A 24,304-nucleotide genomic window follows, 5' to 3' on the forward strand; every position below is an offset into this window, starting at 1 on the left:
TAATCAAAACAGCCTGATACTGGCATAAAAACAGGCACATAGATCAATGGAATAGAACAGAGAGCCCAGAAATAAACGCAAATCTCTACAGTCAATTAATATTCGACAAAGGGGGCAGTAACATAAAATGGGGTAAAGATAGCCTCTTCAACAAATGGTGTTGGGAGAACTGGACACCTACATGCAAAAAAATGAAACTCGAGCACCAACTTACACCATACACCAAAATAAATTCAAGGTGGATAAAAGGCTTAAATATAAGCTGTGAAACCATTAAAGCCCTAGAGGACAGCATTGGCAGGAAAATCTCAGATATTCCACGCAGCAATATTTTTACTGATACATCCCCTAAAGCAAGGGACATAAAGGAAAGAATAAACAAATGGGATACCATCAAACTTAAAATCTTCTGCATGGCTAAGGAAAACAGTATCAAGATAAAAAGAGAAGCAACTGTTTGGGAAAACATATTTGCCAATGATACCTCAGACTAAGGTTTAATCTAAAAAATATACAAAGAACTCACACGACTCTACTCAAAGAAGACGAGCAACCCAATTAAAAAATGGACAAAGGACTTGAGCAGACACTTTACCAAGGAGGACATACAGAGAATCCAGAGACACATGAAAAGATGCTCAATATCACTAGCTATCAGAGAGATGCAAATTAAAACCACAATGAGATACCACTTAACACCAGTCAGAATGGCTACCATAAACAAAGGAACAACAAGTGTTGGAGAGATTGTGGGGAAAAGGGGACTCTAATTCACTGTTGGTGGGATTGCAGACTGGTACAACCACTATGGAAAACAGTATGGAATTTTTCTAAGAAAACTAAAAATGGGCGTGCCTTTTGACCCAGCAATTCCACTGTTAGGAGTATATCCTAAGAACACTGAAGCACCAATCCAAAAGAACATATGTACCCCGATGTTCATATCAGCACAGTTTACAATAGCCAAGAGTTGGAAGCAACCTAGATGCCCATTGGTCAATGGCTGGATCAAAAAGCTATGGTACATTTACACAATGGAATTCTATGCTGCAGAAAGGAAGAAGGAACTACTACCCTTTGCAACATCATGGATGGAACTGGAAAGCATTACGCTGAGCAAAATAAGCCAGGCAGTGAAAGACAAATACCATATGATAACACCATTAACAGGAATCTAAACAACAAAACAAACAAGCAAGCAAAATGTAACCAAAGACACTGAAATACAGAATGTGCTGACAGGGTCCAGAGGGGAGAGAATCACAGGCTAAAAGGGGAAGGACTCACATGAACAAGTATAAAGGACACATGTACAATAGCTAAGGTGGGGGGCAGAAATGGGAGGGAGGTGGGGAGCACTGGGGGGGCAGGGCTGGGAATACAAGACAGAAAACTGTATTTGAAGAAGAATTAAAAATTAAAAAAAGAAATATTTTATTATTTTTTAAATTTATTTAATTATTTTTCAAGTACAGTTTTCTATTACTCCCATTCCATCCCACCACCATGCTCCCCCTCCCTCCCATTTTGACCCACCTGCAAGCTCACTGTTTCTTTCCTTAGTCATGTCCAGTCTGATGAATCCATATTTCTGAAATCTAGCATTTTCTTTTGATTATTTTATAAAGTTTATTTCTTCTGCTTCAATTACCTATGATTCATTTCACATTGTCTGGATTTTCCATCACATCTCTTAACATATTAATTTTAGTTTTGTTTTTTTTAAATTTTATTTATTTATGTATCTTTAGAGGGGAAGGAGAGAGGGAGAGAAACATCAATGTATGGTTGCCTTTTGTGCATCCCCTGCTGGGAGTTGGCCTGCAGGGAACCAGCCTGCAACCCAGGCATGTGCCCTGACTGGGAATCGAACAGCAATCCTCTGGTTCGCAGGCCTGTGCTCAATCCACTGAGCTACACCAGCCAGGGCTAATTTTAGTTATTTTAAGTTTCCTGTCTCACAATTCAACATCTGTATTATATCTTAGTCTAACTTTGATGCTTTGTGTCTTCAAATTGTGTATTTTGGTTTCATGCCTTGCAGGCTTTGGCATGCCCTGTAATTTTGTCTTTGCTGGAAAAGAGATGCATTGGGTTATAGGAACTGAAGCAAATAGACCATTAATGTAAGGATTTATATTAACCTGGCTAGAAGTTACACTGTATTTAATGTTTGATGTAGCTCTAGGGACCAGAGACTTTAAATTCTGTAGTGCTCTGGTTTTTGTCTTCATTCCTGGTTTTGTGCTTCTCTGTGGGTTCATTCTCAGAGAAAGTCTTTGTCTTGCAACTTTCATCTGTAATACACCCTTTGACTGGTGCTCTGCTGATGTGGTTTTATAGTGTGTGGAAGGGGAAGCTTACTATAACCTTGTGATTAGATTTCATCTTTTCCGGAGTCTATACATCTTAGCTTTGACCTTCACAGGTATTTTTTTTTCATGGTGCAGATTGATTTCTCCTTAGGTGATGCAGGAAGCCTAAAGAAAGCTGAAGTGGGTGGGGAATCCTTTCTGCAGGTGCAATAGGGCTCTGGTAAAGTCTTATTTTCCCTGGAGAGTAAGCCATTATTCTACAGAACATCTTGGGTATTTTTCAACACAATTACTCTTTCATTTTTCCTGCCAGAGCCAAAAAGGTGTCTTTGTCAATCCTTACCATGAGAACATTGCAGAATTTTTAAAGGGAAAGCCAGTGAAGATGCGAGAGACCCTGTGCGATTGCCAGGAGATTCTCATTATCATGCTAGTTCACACTGAGCTTCCAGCAATATGTCAAAATTACCCTTTAAGTGATTCTGCCTGTTTCTTTTTTCTCTAGGCAAGTATATGTTGATTGTGACGCTGCATATTCACCTGTCTGTCCAGATACAGACAGACAGGTTTGTATCTGAAGATTTTTCAGGTTTGTCCTGAAACCACAGAGCTCTGATGGATTCAGGAAGAGTTACTGACTTTCAGTTAGTACAGATTTTTCTTGTTGAAAGGATTAGAGTAATGACATGTTGGAGCTGAAAGTAAGTTGCATTCCTTGTCGGTTACACAAAAAGCTGCATCTTCATATTGCTGTTGAAGCCCCTTATGTTCTTATTCTGATAAACTTCGCCTTAACAAGGCCATTTTTTAAAATTTGGAAAACCCTATAACATTTCCTATTACAGTTTAGGAAAAGTCTGGAAAAACACCATCCATTTTAAGACCATAGTGTAGACTTGAATTTACCGGATGTGACTAAACATTTATATTGTCTTTTATGCTAGTAAACATAGCACTTGTTTTATGAGAAAGTATATATTTTTCCATTAGAAAATGCAATTTTTCTATTCAACTCAGTATGTCTTAGATTTCTTTCCTTATGCAGCAGGTGATGATCCAGTCTGCTCTGCTGTTGTCAAAGTCCTCTTGCTTCAACTACTGATGTTCTTTGGATCAAACCATCCCACCAAGACACCTTGTCAAAAGTCGATAACCTGACCCTTGTTTCTTTTGCCTATTTCAAGAATAAACCGGGCTAAGATGGTTGTCCCTGGTTTGACTACCTAAAGCACTGGAATTCTGAAGTGCAGTTACAGTTATCACCATTTGTTATGATTATATTTGACCACTGTAAGGTCCAGTTCAGTGTCAAAAATAAAATAAAAATGTAATTTGTTCTGTGTTTCAGTCTTCCCAACTGCCTTTCTTTCCTCCAATACAAACTTAGGTTAATTTCTTAGCTGGTGTCTTCTTTTTATTTGTGCATGATTCTCCCTGATGGATGAACATCTTGGAAAGTTTGTATTCCTCTCAGAGAATTCAAACACAGCTGTTGCAGCAAGGGTTCAGCTCCCAGGCTCTGTGTGGAGATGCTGTGATCTGAGAGCTTCCAGAAGGAGTTGTGTCATTATACTACAGGAAACAACACGTGGTTTACCACAGTTACACTGTGCTGTTAGCTTTGCTCTATTTTAATCTTAGTAGTTTACCACTGCCTCTGATACAAACAGCTCTAATACTGATGCTGAATGTGCCTGTGGAAGGGATCAGTCCCTCACATAAGCCTCTTTCATTATCCACATTGAGGAGCAGAAACTATTTTATGCAACTAAACTGTTCTGCCCAGACCACCAGAACAATCCAGATCCTACTGTATGGTAATGTTTCCTTGGCTTTAGTTGCAGGTGTTGTTTGCTATTAGGTGAAGAAGTCAAACACCTCTCCTGTCTAATAATGACCCAATTCAAGGTTGCTGCTTAGAATCCTGTGAGCAGCTCCTATTTTTAAGACTATTCAGCCACATTCTTTTCTTTCAAGCATCTTCTATTATTCAATATCAGTCTTGTTTTTCATGTAAGTTTTTGTTATATTTCTTTGTAGGATAAAAAGAAATCTAGATAATACCTTAGTTCTGTTTGAGTTCTAAGATTTTTATAATTAATATAAATAGCTTCATAAGGATGTAGTTACAGTGAATCTGCTCATCTCTCATCTTATATAATTTTCTTATAACCCTTACATTTAACATAAATTTTCTAACTAGTACCATACATAGAATACACTTACTTTGGTTAACTTCTATCACAAAGATAAACGGGATACAAGGAACTAAGGTTCTTATCATACTTCTTCCACATAAGAATTTAGTGCCATACAAAAAATGGAGTATTGTTACATGGAAAATAAAAGCCACACAATGACATTTTCTCAGTCTTTGAATGTTTAGTTTTCACAGGCTAAGAAGTATGCCATAACTTCTTAGGCACCTCCCAAGTTCAATCTTCAGTACCTCCAAAGATTGCAACAACACTCTGACTTTATTCATTTCTCTTTATTGTTTCTTTTATTCATTTGCACAGAAAGTAATCACTTAGGCCCTGAAGAGAAGACAGTCCCTCTCCTCATGGAGGGGATCAACAAGTAAACAACTGTAATTCAGTGTGTCGTGCTCTGTTAGGAAAAAGCACAGAGGGGGTGCACAGAAAGAACATCTAATTATCTTTCGGGAGATGTGGGCAGTCAAGAAAGGCTTCTTAGAGGAAATAGATGAGAATAATACTGAAGGATAAGTGGGAGTTGGCAACTGAACAAAAGCTTAAAAAGAAAGGATATCCCAGTAAAAAGAAGCAGCATGTACTTAGGTCCCAAGGAGATAATAGAGTAGAATCTGAGGAAACAAATTCTATGGTCAGAACACTCGTAACATAGAATAGAAAAGAATTGAGATAATATGACAGGTGTGGGCAGAGGGCTTGTGGAAGCAAGAGCTTAAGTGAGAGCAATAATTAGAACCTTCTCCTGCCCCTCTTTCTCCTGCTCACTTTTCTAGCCCAGAAATCTAAGTTGTCTTTCCCATAATCTTTCAGCTCTAATCTGTTTTTCTATGGTAGTCTTGGTAAAGCATTTTTTATTTTTATTTCAAAATCTTTTTATATTGCATTCATTTTTTTAAAAATCTGGCAGTCTAGTAAATCTTCAAAGAACTAAAATAGATAAAATTATTGATCTGAAAGGAGCAAGTGAAGCTAGAGGTTGTCTCCTATGATGGAAACTACAAGGTGAGTCATAAAGTCCAACAGGTTACAGAAAAGAACATTACAAGTTTTTTTGTCTTAAATACATGTCAGTATAATATAAAGGTATGATTTTTCCCTTTAATTTTTATTCTTTTGCTCACTCTTAAGCTGTCAAGAGAGTGTGAGAGCAAAAAAAAGCTGATAATTTATAGGACTAATTCCTGATGAATTCCTATTTAAATGTAGGAAATTAAAATTTATAACATAAGAAATCCTAAATGAAATGTTGGCATTTACCAAAAACTCTTCAGATGTCTCAAATTAAGTAAACTCATATATGAATAGAAATATGGTGAAAATCACATATGGGCATATGCCAAAACCCTCAGCACTATTAACATTTTGTGGCCAGGTAATTGTTGTTGTGGTAGCAGTACTGTGCAATGCACAACGTTTAGCAGCACCACCAGCCTCCACTCACTGGTTGCCAGACTCATCCTCCACCCCCACCAAGTCATGGGAAACAAAGATGTCAGCAGACATTGCTGGAAGTCCCCTGTGGGGAAGCAAAATCACCTCACATTTAGAATCACAGTGCTGGATTTTAGTAGATACTGAAATGCATGAGAAGTCACTCTTCCCATCAAGGATCATACTCTCTTGTGGGCGAGAAGGACTTGCTAAGCTCTTATTTCAGTTCATTTACTTCAAGCCAGGTTGTGATTATCATAAAAAGAGAAATTTCAAGACAATTTTATTGGAATACGCAGTGAAATAATTCAGAGAAAAAGAAAGTAGGAAACAAAGTCAGTAACTATTCTATTACAGGAAGCAAATGTGAGTGTGCACTGAAACACAGAAATGAAGCATAGAAAACTGCAGAAACCAATAACATACACAAATGCTGGAAAACATGTAAGTAAAATAAAAATTGAGAAATTGTGAAAATCCATCATAGTCAGACAATTTTAAAATAAGTTATGGGTTAGGGTTATGGAAAGACAGACTGAGGACATGGTTTGAAAGATCTTTAATGTGAACCTGGGTGCTTTTATCCATCAAACACCAAAGAACTCATTTTTATATTAGAGCACATTGGCATAATCTTTGTTCTGAATATCATTTTCATCTTTATCTTAAAATATTTTAAAAATATGTTATAAAACAATAGCTAACTGTCTATTACTTAGTCACAAAACTAAAAGGAAGCCTACATTTTGAAACTTCAAAGCCCTGTCCTGGATTAGTGGTGGTTTATCAAATTATAAGTCACACATCTCCAATGAACTAAATAGCTTCATAAATGTTGGGGCCAGAAACAATCTATTTCCAAAACATGATTTCTACTCCTCTATTTCTTTTTCTAAAGAAAATATGACAATGTTTAAACAATGAAGACTGAATATTAAGAGATGCTTATAACATGTAACAAGCAAGCCAAATATAAATATACATTATAATAAAAACTTTTATTACATTAGACTATGTAGGAATATTTTGGGGGTGATGAACATAGCCAACAACTAAATTCGAGTTGGCTTTTGTCCATCAACAGAGTGAAGAGTCACTTGGATTCTCCCAGCATTAAATTCTTAATTAGCATAGGCAATATTTTGACTGTGTGTACTGTGCTTGAATTTGGACAATATTTTGATAATCAACTAATAAGAATATTTTATTCAGTACTACTCTGTTATCAGTTTTTAAAAATCCAAGTAAAACATCTTTGACAGTGAATAATTATTGTTCACAAATGAGCCCAAATAAGCCACACAGCATTCCATTGCCTCAGTATGTGTGACAGTGGCATACAGACAAAACAATGCAAATTTATATTTAAAAAGTTGTGATAGACACAGAGTTGTATTTATCTTTGTTATTCATATACCTGCTTTAAAAATAACATTTATTCTTCCTTTCTCTCTATTATATATTGTTGCCACAGAAGTTTAGATATTCTAATGGGTGGATGCATAAAGTAACCAAATTAACAATTAAATGTAGAGCATGTCAGTTAGTGATACATTGTATAAAGCCAACCAAAGAAGGGTTAAAGGTGTAGAGTGTGTCCCTATGGGACGGGAAGGAAGAAACAATGTGAGAAGTATTAACTGCAGCTGAAACCTGAGGAGGAAAAGGAGGCTTTGAAGTACATATATGGTGGAAGAGTGTTTCAGGCAGGACTAACACATACAAAGTTCATGACAATGTGTATATTAGGTTTGAGAAAGAGCAAGGAAGCCACCAGAAGTGGTTTACTTCTTTGTACATAGTATCTCAAAAGTGCTGACCTCACTGTAGGAGCTTAATAGATGTTGGTTGAATCAGCCCAGCATTTTAGAGCACAGTGAGTGACGGGGTGTGGGTGGATTATAGGAAATGGCGTAGATAAGCTCCAAAAGGTACTCTTAAGAGAAATGGATGGTTATTAGGAGATTTGCAGAATAAAAGGGACATTATCTGACATATATCTTAATAGGACCCTCTGGTGTACTTTTATACACTTAAGACAAAAATAGGAAAAGGAAGGAACAAAATGATAGAATTTTGACCAAGATAGTCATAGTGGATGTTGTAGAAATGGTCAGTTTCTATAAATGTTCCGAAGATGTAAACTGTAGGATTTGTCCACAGATTTTTGAATGTGATAAGAAAAAAAGAGGAAAGGTCAAGAAGGACCCAAGGTTGTTACCTGAGCATCAGTATTTGCAAAGAACTGTACCCACTGAAATGAAGACATTGGGAAGAAAAGATGCAGAAGTATTGTGGAATACAGAGTTTGTTTGAGAATATGTTGAATTTGAATGTGTATTAGACACCTGTATGATGTTGAGTGGATACCTGGAAACGCAATGCTAAAGTTCAGCCTAGAGGTTTGGACTTGGAAGCATTGATCATATTAAATGTCATATGATAAGATCATTAGGAGAGTGAGGGTATAAAGCAAGCATCAGCAACTGAACTCTGAGACACACTGACATCCAGAAGACAGAGAAAAGAGTAGGAACCAATAAATGAGACTGAGAAAAAATGGCCAGTGAAATAGAAACAGAATAACGAGAGAATCCTGGCACGATCGTGTATTAAGGAGAAAGCGATGAAGTTAGTAGATCGATAAGATGAGACTGGTAGGACAAATAAGTTGAAAACTGAGAAATTACCTGATAGTCATTAGTAATTTTGACAAATCTGTTTGGCAGATTTGCAAAATAATGGTGAGGGAAAAAAGTTTAATTGGGGAAATTTCAATACAGAATAAGAGGAGGGGAATTATAAATAGAAAATATAGAGAAATCCTAGAAATTTGCTTTAAAATGAACAGAGATTGGGTGAATTCTCAAGGGACATATGTGGTGAAGGGTTTTTGTTTGTTTGTTTGTTTGTTTGTTTGTTTGTTTGCTTTAACAAGGATTCTATTCCACTGTGTTTGTGATTGTAAGAACGACCAAGCAGAGTGGACAACTTGATGATGCAGGGTAGAAGGGGCCTTATTATCCATGCTGTTCTTGTATGGATGACAAGGTATGACCAAATGAAGGGGAGTTCTTAAGTATGAATGGACAATTCATCTATAATAACAGAAGAAAAGGCAGAGAGAGAATATGGGTACATTGGTAAAGTGTATAGATCATTTCCTTTCTTCCCTTTTTCTCAATGAAATACATAGGAAGATTACCTACAGGGAGTGAGAAGGAGAAAGGGGGTGATAAAGATTAGAGGAGGCAACAATAGAAGAGGAAACGAGAACATTATTAGATCCACTAGGTCATACTAAGGGCTTGTGTAGGTTAGTGGTCATTGATTGAAAATTAGACCAGCTGACATGGTGATGTCTTGTTCCCCAACGACATTTAGCTACTTGGTATGGACATGGAGAAGGTGGGGAAGTGCGTATAGCCAGGATTGAGAATAAGGATTAGTCATGAGTAAATAATATATGCTGTATGATATACATGCACTAAAAAAAAAAACACCCAGGTGCATGCACATCTATGTAAAAAGTAAGATGACCCTGCTTTGTCTACTAATCCTAATCTTAAACTTAAAAACAAATTAAATTAACCACTCTTGTTTTGGCTACATAGTTGGAAATAATATTTAAAATAGTATATACTTTATATCCTTATAGACACTGATATTTAAATTATTGTACTTTTAGCACAAGCATCATCTCCCCCTGACTCTTGCTCTCCTCACCTCTCTTCTCCACTACCCACACATAAGGACTTTAATTTGTTTATCTGGGATTGAGAAATAAAGGGTGCCAAGACCCTGGTCAGACAGCACTATAACTGCACCTCAAGAGTGACCCTCATATCTTCCTATCTGAGAATCACAATGCTTCCTGGTGAAAGTGAGGTATATCCTCTACCTAGAGAGTGATGAAAATAATGTACCTTTCCTTTACTGGGGAGCATGGTCACTATTTATACAGGATTTAAAATAATGTTTTTAATAACCATATTCCATAAAAATCACTTTTTTCACAATTGGTTCTCACTGACTGGTGGAAAAACAATTTCATGAAGGTTTTGACTGGTTCGTTTACAGTTATATGAGCATGGTAGGAACCTTGCAAAACTCTTCTCATTTGGAACAATTACATCTTAGAAAGAAAAACAAAGTTTCCTATTAGAAATATATTTTTGAAAGAAAATTTTAAATAAGAGTTTTTCAAATATACTGGAGGCAATTAGATACTTGTAGATAGAATTCTCCATTATTATTCTCATCACAAACTTCATTATAAAATATAAATAATTTAGCAATGAGCTGTGTGAAATTTTAAGTGGTGTACATAGTTCAACTTTATGTTTTTTTTCAGTACTAATCATGATTGAGGTTCTACCTATACCACAAACTGATTTGAGCAATTTCAGAGCAAGAAGTATTTTCTAAAAAATGAGTTGAATAATTTATATTTCTATAACTTACATTCAAAAATGCAATTTCAAGTTTTCTTAGAGAGTCCAGAAAATTGAGATATTGTTTGACCTTACCATTAACTGGTAGTGCAGAAGAGAGAGATAAGGTAAAGTGCACCTGCACTTCACCTGGAAAATAAGAGATGCAGTCCAGTGGATCTGTAAGGAGAGGAAAAAAGAAATTAAATATGTAAGTACCCACCCCTCTTTTTAATAAAAATACATATAAACCTGGATCCTTTTGTGCATTCATATTTGAATATTCATTCAGTTCTTGTACTACAAATTCTTAGGAACCCAACGGTGTAACTCTGAGTCTATAAATGGGAATAATAAACCTAGGCTGTTGATATCAATGAATTACTGCTAGAAATAAATAACACTGTATACAAAAACATCTTTTGAATGATAAGAAGCTATTTAAATGTGAAGTATCAATATTAATATTTAGGGCTTCTTGAATAGATAGTCTCATACAGCAAGCTTGATAAGATGTTGGTGAAAATATTTGAGGAAATTCTTTGGGAAATAATCAGAATAACATAAAAAATAAAGAAAATTATACAAAACTGGCATTCAATTGCTATTTCTGTTAATCTGAGATTATAAAATAAAACTTGGAGAAAAGTCATGTTGATTAACTTTTTAATTTTTTTATGATTTATCTATTACAGTTGTCCTAATTTTCATCCCTTTGTCCTCCTCTGTTCAGACTACCCCCTGCTTCCACAGTCAATCCCCACACCATTGTCCATGTCTATGACTAAAGGGCTATTTACTGAAGGGCTATTTTTACTCCATACATGTTCTTTGACTAATCACTTGTCCTCCTTTCCACCTTTACCCCTTTCTCCTTCCCTTCAGGCTGCTGTCAGTCTGTTTCATGTTTCCACACCTCTAGTTCTATTTTGCTCATTAGTTTATTTTGCTTACTAGATTCCTTTTATAGGTGAGATCATATGGTATTTGTTTTTCACCACTTGACTTATTTCTCTTGGCAGAATATTCTCCAGTTCTATCCATGCTGTTGAAAAAGGAGTTCCTGCTGCATAATATTCCATTTGATAAATGTACCACTATTTTTTGACCATTCATTTGCTAAAGGCACTTAGTCTGTTTCCAGCACTTGGATAATATACACAGCACTCCTATGAATGCAGGGGAACATAAGTTCTTTTGAACTAGTGGTTCAGGATTCTTAGAGTATATTCCCAGCAATGAAATTACTAGACCAAAAAACAGTTCCATTTTTAATTTTTTGAGGAAATTTTGTACTATTTTCCAAAGTGTCTGCATCAGTCTGCATTCCCACCCACAGTGCACTAGGGTTCCTTTTTTTCCTCATCCTCACCAGCTCTTGTTCTTTGATTTGTTTGTGATGGCCATTCTGACAAGTGTGAGGTGACATCACATTGTGGTTTTAACTTGCACCTCTCCGACCACCAGTAATGTCTAGTATCTTTTCAAATGTCTATGGGCCATCTGTATGTCTTCCTTGAGAAGTGTCTATTCAGGTCCTTTACCCATTTTTAATTGGATTGTTTGTCTTCCTGGTATTGAGTTGTGTAAGTTCATTATGTATTTTGGAAAATAAACCCTTGTCTGATATATCATTGGCAATTATGTTCTCCCATATGGTCAGTTCTCTTTTCATTTTGATGAGGCTTTCTTTAGCCCTGCAGAAGCTATTTTATTTAATGTAGTCCCATTTGTTTATTTTTTCCTTTAGTTTTCCTGCCCTAGGAGGTACATCAGCCAAATATTGCTACGAAATATATATCAGCAAAATAGTATCTGACATGTTACTGCCCGTGTTTTTCTCTAGAGATTTTATGGTATCCCAATTTACATTTAAGTCTCTTATCTATTTTGAGTTCATTCTGGTGTATGGTATAGCTGGAGCTGTAGTTTCACTTTTTTTCATGTGCCAGTACAGTTCTCCCAGTACCATTTACTGAAGGGCTATTTTTATTCCATTGTATACTCATGACCCCTTTGCAAATATTAATTGACCATGGAGACATGGGTTTTTTTCTGGGCTCTTTATTCTTTCCATTTCTCTATCTGTCTGTTATTATGCCTCTACCAGACTGTTTTGATTGCAATGGACTTGTAATATAGTTTGATATTATGTATTGTGATCCCTCAAACATTCTTCTTTTTTCTCAACATTGCTGAGGCTCTTTGGGGTCATTTTGGGTTCCATATAAATTTTTGGAATATTGTTTAGTTCTGTGAAATATGCCATTGGCATTTTTATAAGGATTGCATTGAATGTATAGATTGCTTTGGGTAGTATGGACATTTAATTATGTTAATCCTTTAGATCTATGAACAGAGATATGCTTCCATTTATTTGTATCTTTCTCAATTCCTTTTTTCAGTGTTCTATACTTTACTAGGTATAGGTCTTTTACCTCCTTGGTTAAATTTATTTCTAAGTACTTTATTTTTCTTGTTGCTCCAATAAATGGGTTTTCCCCCTTGTTTTTCTTTCTGATAATTCATTGTTGGTGTGCAAATACCATTGATTTATGAATATTGACTTTCTATTACACCAGCTTGCTAAATTTACTTATCAGGGCAAAAGGCTTTTGTTGGAGATTACCAGGCTTCCAGTACACTATCATATTATCTCTGAATAATAAGATTTTACTTCCTCTTTTCCAATTTGGATGCCTTTTATTCTTTTTTCTTGTCTGATGGCTATAGCTAGAACTTCCAATACTATGTTGAGTAAGAGTGGTGAAAGTGGAATTTCTCATCTTGTTCCTGATCTTTTAGGAACAGAATTTAGTTTCTTCCCATTAAGTGTGATGTTGGTAGTAGGTTTCTTGTATACAGCCTTTATTATGTTGAGGTATGCTCCTTCTATTCCCACTTTGCTAAGTGTTTTATTTTAAATGGGTACTGAATTTTAACAAATGCTTTTCAGCATGTATTGATATTATCATGTGATTTTTGTCCTTCATTTTGTTTATGTGCTTATTTATTGATTTGCAAATATTGTATCCTCCTTGCATCCCTGGGATGAAACCTGCTTGATGCTTTTGTATGATGTTTCTAATGTATTGCTGGATCTGGATTGCCAATATTTTGTGAGGATTTTAGCATCAGAGATACTGGCCTGTAGTTTTCTTTCTTTGTTGAGCCTTTACCTAATTTTGGAATGAGGCTAATACTGGTTTCATAAAATGAGTTTTGGAGCCTTCCTTTTTCTTGAATTTTTTAGATTATTTTGAGAAGGATAGGAGTTAGTTTTTCTTTGGATGTTTGGTAAAATTCACCTGTGAAGCCGTTCACTCCAGGGCTTTTGTGTACCAGGAGTTGTTCTGATTACTTCTTCAATTTCACTAGTTGTTGTCAGTCTGTTCTGGCTTTTTGCTTCTTCTTCATTCAGTTTTGTAAGATTCTCCATTCCTAGAAATTTATCCATTTCACCCAGGTTGTCTACTTTCTTGGCATATAGTTGTTTATAGTAGTTATTTACAATCCCTTGTATTTCTGTGGCATCAGCTGTTACATCTCCTCTTTCATTTCTGATTTTATTTATGTAGATCTTCCCTTTTTTCTGCTTGATGAGTCTAGTTAAAAGTATGTCTATTTTGTTTGTCTTTCCAGAGAACAAGCTCATGGATTAATTAATCCGTTGAGTTGTTTTTTTAGCCCCTATGTCATTTAATTTTGCTCTAATTGTAGTTATTTCCTTCCTTCTACTGTCTCTGGGCTTTATTTGTTTGTTGTTTATGAGACTTGTTTTGCATCCTACCATGTGGTCTATCGTTGAAAATGTTCCATGTGTGTTTGTAAAGAATGTATATTTTGCTTTTGGAGACTGAAATGTTTTGTAAATATCAATTAAGTATAAATTATCACAATATCCTTTTTGATTCCTTGGAAAATCTCTCCATTGTTGACTGTAAAGTGTTAAAATCCACTACAATGACTATATTGTTGTTGATCTCTTTCTTGAGGTCTTCAAAAAATTTTCTTAAATATTTAGTTGCTCCTATGTTGGGTGCATATAAGTTTGCAAGTATATCCTTTTATTAGACTACTCTGTTAAGTGTTATATACTGACCTTCTTTGTCTGAGGTTATGACCTTTGTGTTATATATTGACCTTCTTTGTCTGAGGTTATGGCCTTTGTATTGAAGTGTATTTTGTCTTGATATAAGTATTGCTACCTTGGCCTTTTTTTAATGCCCATTTGATTGGGATATTTTTTCATCCCCTCACTCTCAGCCTGTGTAGACTTTTGTCTGAGTTAGTTCTGTAAGAGACAAAATTTATACAGATTGTGTTTTCTGATCATTCAGCTATCCTGTGTCTTTTGATTGAAACATTTAATCCATTTACATTTAAGTTTATTATTGATAGGTATTTACTCATTGACACGTTTTCCCTCTTGTTCCCGTGTTTCTCTCTGTCTCTTTTTTCATCTCTAAAGCAGTCCCTTTCACATCTCTTGCAATCCTGGTTTGATGGAGGTGTACTCTTTTGGCCTTTTGGGGGCTGGGGTGGGAAGCTCTTTATTTCACCTTCCATTTAAAATGAGAGACTTGCTGAATAGAGTGATTTTGGTTTCAGGTCTTTCCTTTTCATTATTTGGAATATTTCATGCTATTCCCTTATGGCTTTGGTCTTTCTGTTGAAAAATCAGCAGACAGCCTTATTGGAGCTTCATAGTATATTACTAGCTATTTATTCCTTTCTGTCTTCAAAATTCTCTTTGCTTTTAAATTTTGCCTTTTTTAGTTACGGCGTGTCTTGGGGTGGGCCTTTTTGGTTTCATCTTAATTTGGGCTCTCTGTGCTTCCTGGACTTTTGCAACTTTTTCCCTCACCAAGTTTGGGAAATTTTCTGTCATTTTCAATCAGGTTTTCTATTCCTTGCTCCTTTCTTCACTTTCTGTTATTCCTTTGACATGAACATTATTATGTTTCATGTTGTCCTGTAGCTCCCCTAAGCTATCTTTGTTCTTTTTGAGTTTTTTTAACTTCATTAATCTGATTGGGTATTTTTTCTACTTTATATTTCCACTCACTTATATGATCCTCTCTTCATCTAGCCTGCTTTTAATTCCTTTCATTGAATTCTTCATTTAAGATCTTTTATTCTTTATTTCCTCCTGGATCTTATTCATAGTTTCTATGACCTTTTTGATGCTTATGTAGTTCCCTCTAAGTTCCTTATAGCTCCAATAGTGTTCCTTATAGTTCTCACTGAGATCCTTGGACATCTTTATGACCATGATTTTGAACTCGGTGTGATAGATTGCTCGCCATTATTTCACCTAGAACTCTTTCTGGGGTTTTGTCCTTTCTTTTTGATTGGAGATTGTCTCTTTTTCTACCCATTTTAGAAAACTCTTTTTGTCCATTTCTGCATATTAGATTTATTTCTTTTATCCCCACCTTTGTTGGGATGGGCTTTTGTTGGGATAGGTAGGAGTCCTGTGGGACTCAGTGGTGCAGTATCATTGATCTCCTGAACTTGGGATGCCCTTTATGCTATTTATATAGGCTGTCTTGTTGTAATTGGGTTTAGGTTGTTGTTGGATCATTCCTTATTGTGTTTTTCTCTCTGGCTGGCTGATGAGAATCACAACACCCACCACGTCATCTATGCTGTTGTACAGGTGCAACCAGAATAAAACTAAACAACCCAGGAAACAAAAAATATCCCCAACTACGACCACACTATAAACATCACATGAGCAAATGTTAATAAATGTGGAAAGAGATTAGGACTATTATAAGAAAGGAAAAGTGCATATGAGATGACTAACAGAGAAAAAAAATATTTTGAGAGGGTAGAGGAGGAGAAATAATAAAAGTAGGAAACAGAAACAAGGCAAAAAAAAGAAAGAAAGAAGGCAAAGAGGAAGAAGAAAGGGTAAGAGTATCATATGAGATTTAAAATGTAAAAATACAAAAATAGTGAACATGTAGGAGTAAAATTGGAGAAATGCAACAACCACCACATCAACAAACAAGCAGAGATTAGTAAAAAAGGGAGAATAAGGATATTATAAGAAAGAAAAAAAATGTGAAATGACTCATGATGAGAAAAATGGTTATGTAGGCTGGAAGGAGGAGAAATAGTGAGAATGTTGAATAAAAACAAAGCATGGAAAGGGAGAAAAATTAAAAACAAAAATGAGAAGAGGAAGGAAGAAGGCAAATGGAGCATGAGGAGGAGTAAAATATATTTGAAATGAAAGTAAAATAAAAAATCTAGTGAAGTAATAGAAACAAACTTAGAGAAACTAATGTTAAAAAGCTATGCATGTGAAAAAAATAATGGGAATAATGAAGACCACAGTGGAATTTGTCCCAGCAGAGTCTAATGTTTGCCACTGTCTTTTTTTCTGGATCCACCCCTGACAATGTCAGATGGTATCCTAGTCCAGTCCTAGTCAGCATGTTCAAGACTACAAGCAATCCAGTCTGTGGCTGTCTCCTGCATGCTTGACTAGTCCCACTCTTCTGCCCTGCTAGTCTTCCATCAGCACAAGGCCCGAGACTAGTTTGTCTAACATCCTACAGCCCTGCCAGTGCCACCTGACTCCAGTGGAGCTCTCTGGTGTGACTGGGTGGGTAGAATCCCTGGCTATCCCTCTTAGGCACTGTTTAATCTTCAGAAAAGATAGTGGACGTGTTTTCCTCATTCCCCTACGCACCCACCACATGTCTTTGTCTCTTCCAGATTATTTCCAGTAATACATAGTTTCTAGTGAATTAGCTATGCATTTTCTGGGAGGGGCCAGTCTGTGCAAAATGGTCAGCTCTTTCCTGCTTGGTGCAGATGCCAGCTCTGTATAAGAGCCAAGGCTGGGCAGGGCTCTGAATACCTCTTGTTGAAACTGTCTGTAGTCTCTCTGCTCTGCTGCTTTCAGTGGATCATGGCCTGAGGGCCCAGCACAACTCCTAGAATCTGATAGAAATTCAGAAAGGGCCCTTTTAGCGCTTCTCCTTTTTCCCTCTGCAGATAAGCATCAAGCCGCCAGCTCCTGAGTCTGGTCCCATGGATCTGTAGAGCCTGCAATCCCACAAATCAGGGTTGGGCACACCTTCCTCTGGGTGGACCCGCCTGGCTACAAATGATTCTCAGACATGCAGCTCCTGGTCATCCAGTTCCCAGTCTGTCACTCTTGCAGGAGACTCAGACCCAATCTATTCACTTTGTGCAGCCCTCTGCTCACCAGCACCAGGCTGGGTCAGGTCCCCTTGTCCCTTCAGCGTGCCACTTTGTTTTTCCTTCGCAGCCAGACTCAATGGGACCAAATTGGGCTTTTAGTATGGTTTCTTTGGTGGCAGGGCGGCTGTGCACATGAACACAGGGCCCCTGCCCAACCCTGCCTCAGCTCTCCTTTAAAAATTTTTTCTAATTGTAACCCCCACTTCCGCACTAAGTCCTTGGTCTGTTCTCCGCACATGCCACCTTCCCAAAAAGCAAAAAGTCTCTCTCAGTCAGGGCTGTCCACAACCTGCCAGTTCCTCAACAGTTTTAGAATATAGAGCTTCTCTCAGGAGCTCTCCCAGTTGGTGGTGCAGGTAAGGACATGTTGCTCACTGTGTGTGCAGCCTAAATCTTCCAGATTTTGTAAATCCTTCCAAGTCTCTCTTATTAGGGTTGGGGGTTTCCCTTAGCAGGACTGGGGCCCTCTATTCTGGGAGAGGTGGAAACCAGTAAAAGCTGTGTTTTTTTGTTTGATCTCTCCTCTGCTGCAGGCACCTCACCACAGGGCATTTCCCCCTGAAATTATAAAACCTCTTACTGGCTGGAGCAAAGCATCCTCTGTACTCCTTGGCTTTAAAAATTCCTATCAGCTGAGATTCTATTGATCATTCTGGTCAGTTGGAAAATCAGCCAGAAATCCATGCTGGAAGCATAAGCAAGTGGGCTCAGGTTCATTTACTTGGCTGCCACCTTCTCCCCTGATTTGCTTTTAATGATAAATAATTTCTGAAAGGACTGTTAAAGTAAACAAAAAAATAGAAATAAAATTGAGTTTTTCTAAATGTCTTTTTTATTTGCTTGTTTGTTTTTGTGTTTTAGATTTTTATTTTTTCATTTTTATTTTTTTTTAATCTTTTAGGTACCAGAGCAGGTTTATTAGTCCCTCTGTGCTTTGGAGGATAGTTTTAATGATCTTTGTCATACACTATTGATCACTTATTCTCTGTCATATGTTATTTTTTAACTCTGCCGTATTCCTTCTACTTGGTAGAACTACTGCATCATTTATTCATATTAGAAGTAGTCCAGAGACCACACACACACACACACACACACACACACATATATATATATATATATACAGTGTCCAGCAGATGGCATATCTGTTTGAGTGTGGAGTATTGGCATAATTTATAGTTTTAATTAGAACACTTCCCCTAAAATGTCATAGGGTGTGCTTGAGTATGATATTGTTATGTTACAGAATTATACGCTTATAATTTTATAATAAAATATTTTGTAATAAAAAGGGCTGTTATTTGTGCTGGCATATATGTGCATGTGTGTATTCATTCCTATATAAAATATATCAAAAAATATCAGAATGAAATGCACTTGGTGGTACCTATCAGGAAATCAATGCAATAAAATAAACCAAATGAAATTCATCAACTGCTGAAGTGATAGAGTGACAAGAAGCAAAGAGGGTTAGGGGGAAGTTTTTAAGTAGGTAAATGGTCAAGTGAATCTCTGAAGACTAAAGACTGGACAAACAGCTTAAGGATCAGCAATAATGGTTATAATTATATTAGGGTTCATCATATAATATAATATTAGTCTATTATATGATAAATTATAGACAAGAAAGAATGAGAATATTCATAACTTCAAAAAGGAGGCAGGTTGTTCAGTGTTAGTAGGACTAATCTGCTTGTCTTACACAACAGAGTCCTTTTATTTTAATTTTATACAATAAAAATATTTTTAATTGCATATAATAAAAAGACAATTTTTTAAATTTTATACAATAAAAAAACAACTCCACACATCCTCTGGTAGTCAGTACAGTTATATCATTCTATCTTCAAATTCAGTCATTACAACATTCTAAAAGCTAATTAACAACAATAATAGCTAAAAACTATTGAGTACTTATAATATTATAGATAATATTCTAAAGACTTTAATCCATAGAACAACCTTTGAGGTAATTATTACCTTTCACTATTTTATGGATTAGAAAATTCTAGAACAGAGAGGTTAACTAACTTACCTAAAACCACTTAGCTCGGAAGTTCTGGAGTGGAGCCTCACACTTGGATATCTGATTCTAAGGCCCACACGCCGACAGGGAAAGAGACAGTGACCACGTGAGCCAGCGTCATTCATTGGGTCCCACTGAAATCCACTATGTTCTCCCATCGCATGAGGAGCATGAAGAGCTTTAAGAATTCAAACATTTTCTCAAGAGACCTACAATCTGATTGAGAATCCATGAAACAAGAAAAAAATAGCAACTCACAATTTTAACTGTCCATAATTTAAACTGAAGCTTGGACTATAAAATTTAAAATAGATGGTTTTTAATTATTTTTTATTTTTAATATATTTTATTGCTTATCCTATTATAGTTGTCCCAATTATTTTATCCCCTTTATTCCTCTCCTCCGTCACCCTACCACCTTCCAGCAATCCCACACCTCCCCCCTTATTTTATGTCCATGGGCTATATACATATGAGTTCTTCGGCTTCTCCATTTCCTATACTCTTCTTAACTTCCCCCTGTCTATTTTCTGCCTATCTATTATGCTTCTTATTCCCTGTACCTTTCCCCTCCATCTCCCACTCACCTCCCCACTGATAACCCTCCATGTGATCTCCATTTCTGTGATTCTGTTCCTGTTCTGGTTGGTTGCTTAGTTTTTGTTTTTGTGTTTTAGTTTCACTTGCTGATAGTTGTGAGTTTGTTGTGATTTTACTGTTCATAGTTTTTTATCTTCTTCTATTTCTTAGATAAGTCCCTTTAACATTTCATATAATAAGGGCTTGGTGATGATGAACTTCTTTAACTTGTCCTTATCTGGGAAGCACTCTGTCTGCCCTTCTATTATGAATAATAGCTTTGCTGGATAATCTATGTAGGTCCTTACCTTTCATGACTTCAAATACTTCTTTCTCCTCAGCTCTTCTTGCCTGTAAGGTCTTTTTTGAGAAATTAGCTGATAGTCTTATGGGAACTTCTTTGTAGGTAACTATCTCCTTTTCTCTTGCTGCTTTTTAGATTCTCTCCTTATCTTTAATCTTGGGTAATGTAATTATGAAGTTCCTTGCTGTGTTTCTCCTTGGGTCCAACTTCCTTGAGACTCTCTGAGCTTCCTGGAAGTCTGTTTCCTTCACCAGATTGGGAAGTTTTCCACCATTATTGGTTCAAATAATTTTTCAATTTCTTGTTCTCCCCCCTCCTTCTGGCACCCCTCTGATTCAAATATTGGAACGTTTATAGTTGTCCCAGAATTTCCTAAGCCTCTTCTCCTATTTTTGAATTCTTGTTTCTTCATTTTGTTCCAGTTGGATGGCTATTTGTTCCTTTTGTTTCAAACAATTGATATGAATCCTGGTTTCCTGTCCTTCACTGTTGGTTCCCCATATATTTTCCTTTATTTCCCTTTGTACAGCCTTCATTTTGCCACTGAATTCAATCATTTCTGTGAGCATTCTGATTACCAGTGTTTGAACTCTTCATCAAGTTGTCTATCTCCTTGGTTTTTTTTTTCTGGAATGTTGATCTGTTCTTTCATTTGGGCCATATTTCTGTGACTAGGCATACCTGTTATGTGGGAAGGGGTGGAGCCTTAGGTATTTGCCAGGGCATGGCAACTGTCTTTGCTGCATTGTGGCACTGTCTATGGGCAAGGGGTGAGAGAGGGAACAATGCTGCTTGCTCTGCTCTCATCCCACTTTTCATCGCTTCCCCCATTTTTCACAAGTGGATTGTGTTCTTTCGGGTGCTTATTTGCAAGTGGGTGGGTTTGTGTATGTTCTAGGACCACATGGTCCTCTCCAACAGACTCTCCTGTGAGCCTGGGAGTTTCTCCTGCTGCCACAAGCTCCACAGATTTTTACAGCCTGAGGTGTTGAGTCTTTAGTTACCCATGTTGAAACCCTGGGTTCCACGGTTTGTCTCACTCCCCAATTATTCTTCCCAGCTATTGGCACGCGAATGTTGGACCAACTGGCCTGCCAGCAGCCTCCTTGCCCATGGGGTACATCAGCCGCTGCCTTGCCACATCTCCTCTCCGCCCACCTGCACATATCTGTCCCTCCCAGCAGTGTGGATGAATGTTTCTTAATTCCTTAGCTGCCAGACTTCCATGCAGTGTAAATTTCTGGCAGTTCTGGTTACCTTTTGTTTTTAAATTGGTTGTTACCCTTCTTTTGGTTGTGTGAGGAAGGAAAGGGTTTCTACCTATGCCTCCATCTTAGCCAGCCACCTTAATTATTTTTTATTTTTAGAAGGCCCTGTAAAGGAGCCAAACATTTTTAAAAATAAGTTTTTTTAAGAATTGGAGAGGAGAAAATGTTTCCAGTGACAATATAAATTTTATCTGTCTATTATTACTACAGTTAAGAAACCCCCCACCCTCTTGTTTTCTGGGAAACAGTTTACTTTAAAGATCCACCACCTCCATATGACATAGATGATAGTCACAGATACCTTTCTGTTTACCTAAGACAAGGCCAGGTGGAGAATCTCCAAAATCCCATGTTTTTGCCTCATAAAAGAGCAACAGAGCTTATTCTATTGACCAATCTCAAATAATACCCTCTAACTTGACTTGACCAAACTTTAGTCGAATCCCTTCTTTCTCCAGATTTTTATACTTTGACTACCCCTTAGTCTAAGCTAGCATAAAACCCCTCTTTAAGAGGTTTTCCCCCCAAATCAACAAACTTCAAGGAAAAGTACTCCCTAACCAACTATCCAGTCATGCCTCCTACTTAACCGTATCCAGATCTTTCTAATCCAGAAAGAATTAGCATTTTAAATTCTACCATTAAAAAAAACAAACCTAAGCCAGACCAAACTAAACAAAAGTCATTGAGTAGTAAACAGGTTTCTCTTAATATATGTAAAGTCATGAGGAAGTACGGAATTTAAAAATATTATTCAATCAAACCAAACTTTAAACTATTATGTTCCAAGAGCTTCACTGTATGTTAGATATTTTAACAGGGATACAATTAATGGCCCTGGCTGGTGTAGCTTAGTGGATTGAGTGTGGGCCTGCAAACCACACGATTGCGGTTCGATTCCCAGTCAGGGCACATGCCTGGGTTGCAAGCCAGTTCCCGGCGGGGGACTCATGAGAGGCAACCATACATTGATATTTCTCTACTTCTCTCCTGCTCTAAAGATAAATAAATAAAATCTTAAAAAAAGAATACAATTAATAATTTCAATTGTGGCTGAATTCTTTAAAAGAGGAGAGGGCAGATAGCATAACCCATCATAGCTTGTCTATAACAATGGGAAAATGTAGTTTATACTACTATACATATAGAAACGACTTGAGACTTAAAATAGCCAATCAGTAATATAATTATATTTGATTTAAATGTGACTCTCAGTCTGACCAAAGAGTCCATAATCTGATGCCAGACATTCTTGTTTTATAAATAGATTTCTCATAAAATTATTTAAAGAATGTGCTCTCTTGTGAATTTTGAATACTTTATTTCAGACACATAGAAGGGAAGCACAGTTGAATGATGAATGATTAGAAAGCAAGTATGGTATTAATATAATAATCTTTTCTATTTAAACCAAACCAATTCTACAAGCTGCCAATCAAGAAGGAGATTTTCATAAGCATATGGAGGAAAATCTATAATTTCAAGAGAAGAAAGGATTAATATCTTCTCCTCCTAGAAACGAAACAAAGGAAAAGAGATTTCTTTATACTGTAACTCCAAAATTATTTTTCCAGAACCAGAAAAGATTTTCTGTAAGCATAATCAAAAGATACTTAGTTATTTATCTGAGTTCAATACTAAATGAACTACTGAGAAACTGACAGTGCATTTTGCAGTGGTTGAGAACAGCGGTGTCTGGGCTGAACTAGCCGGGTTCTGACCACAGAGCAGCTGTGTGCCTTTAGCATATTCCTTGGAATTCCAGTCCCTCATCAGTAAAACATTATGAGAATTTTGAGTTAACATAAGCAAAACACCTGGGATAGTGTCTAGATCATGGCATATACTATATAAAAATTGGCTATTATCTTTAGTCGTTTAATAGATAAAGACTTTTTGCTCAAAAGACTTATGGTCTAGATCATATTAGAGAATATCATGGGAAGTATTACTGCAGTGTGATAAGTATTAAGATTAAATTAACTTCAGAGTGATTTATATCTTATGGGTAGAATGCTCAACACCATCAGGTATGTATTTTAATATTTACATTTCTAGGTAATAGCATGCCTATATTAGCTTCACAAAATTGTAAACCTTCTGGTAAATATAATTGATTGAATTTCAGTTAGAAGCATTACCTGTTGAAAAACATCCTTACCACTTTTTTTCCCTTTAGCATTTTCTTCTACTTGGTTATGATTGCATTTTTCTTTTGCAAAGCTCTGGAAGGTTCCACATAGAAAAGCATTAGTGGAATGTATGTGGCCATCAGTAAGCTGTTGCTATGCAGCCAATTTAACAAAAGATAAGAGCACTAGAGATGGATACAGTCTATGGCCTTCAAGAGTTAAATGGATTTAATTACTGCTTCCATCCATGAGCAACCCTTTTCTAATTCTATACGAGATCAATACTTATGGTATTTAATGTTGGACATGATATCCATAAAAGTCAAATAATCTATATGATATTTTATAAGTTTTTATTAAGACCACAGGTTTGTTC

This window comes from Sturnira hondurensis, unplaced genomic scaffold, assembly GCF_014824575.4.
Source record: "Sturnira hondurensis isolate 20B ecotype Veracruz unplaced genomic scaffold, ASM1482457v3 Scaffold0012346, whole genome shotgun sequence".
NCBI lineage: Eukaryota > Metazoa > Chordata > Mammalia > Chiroptera > Phyllostomidae > Sturnira > Sturnira hondurensis.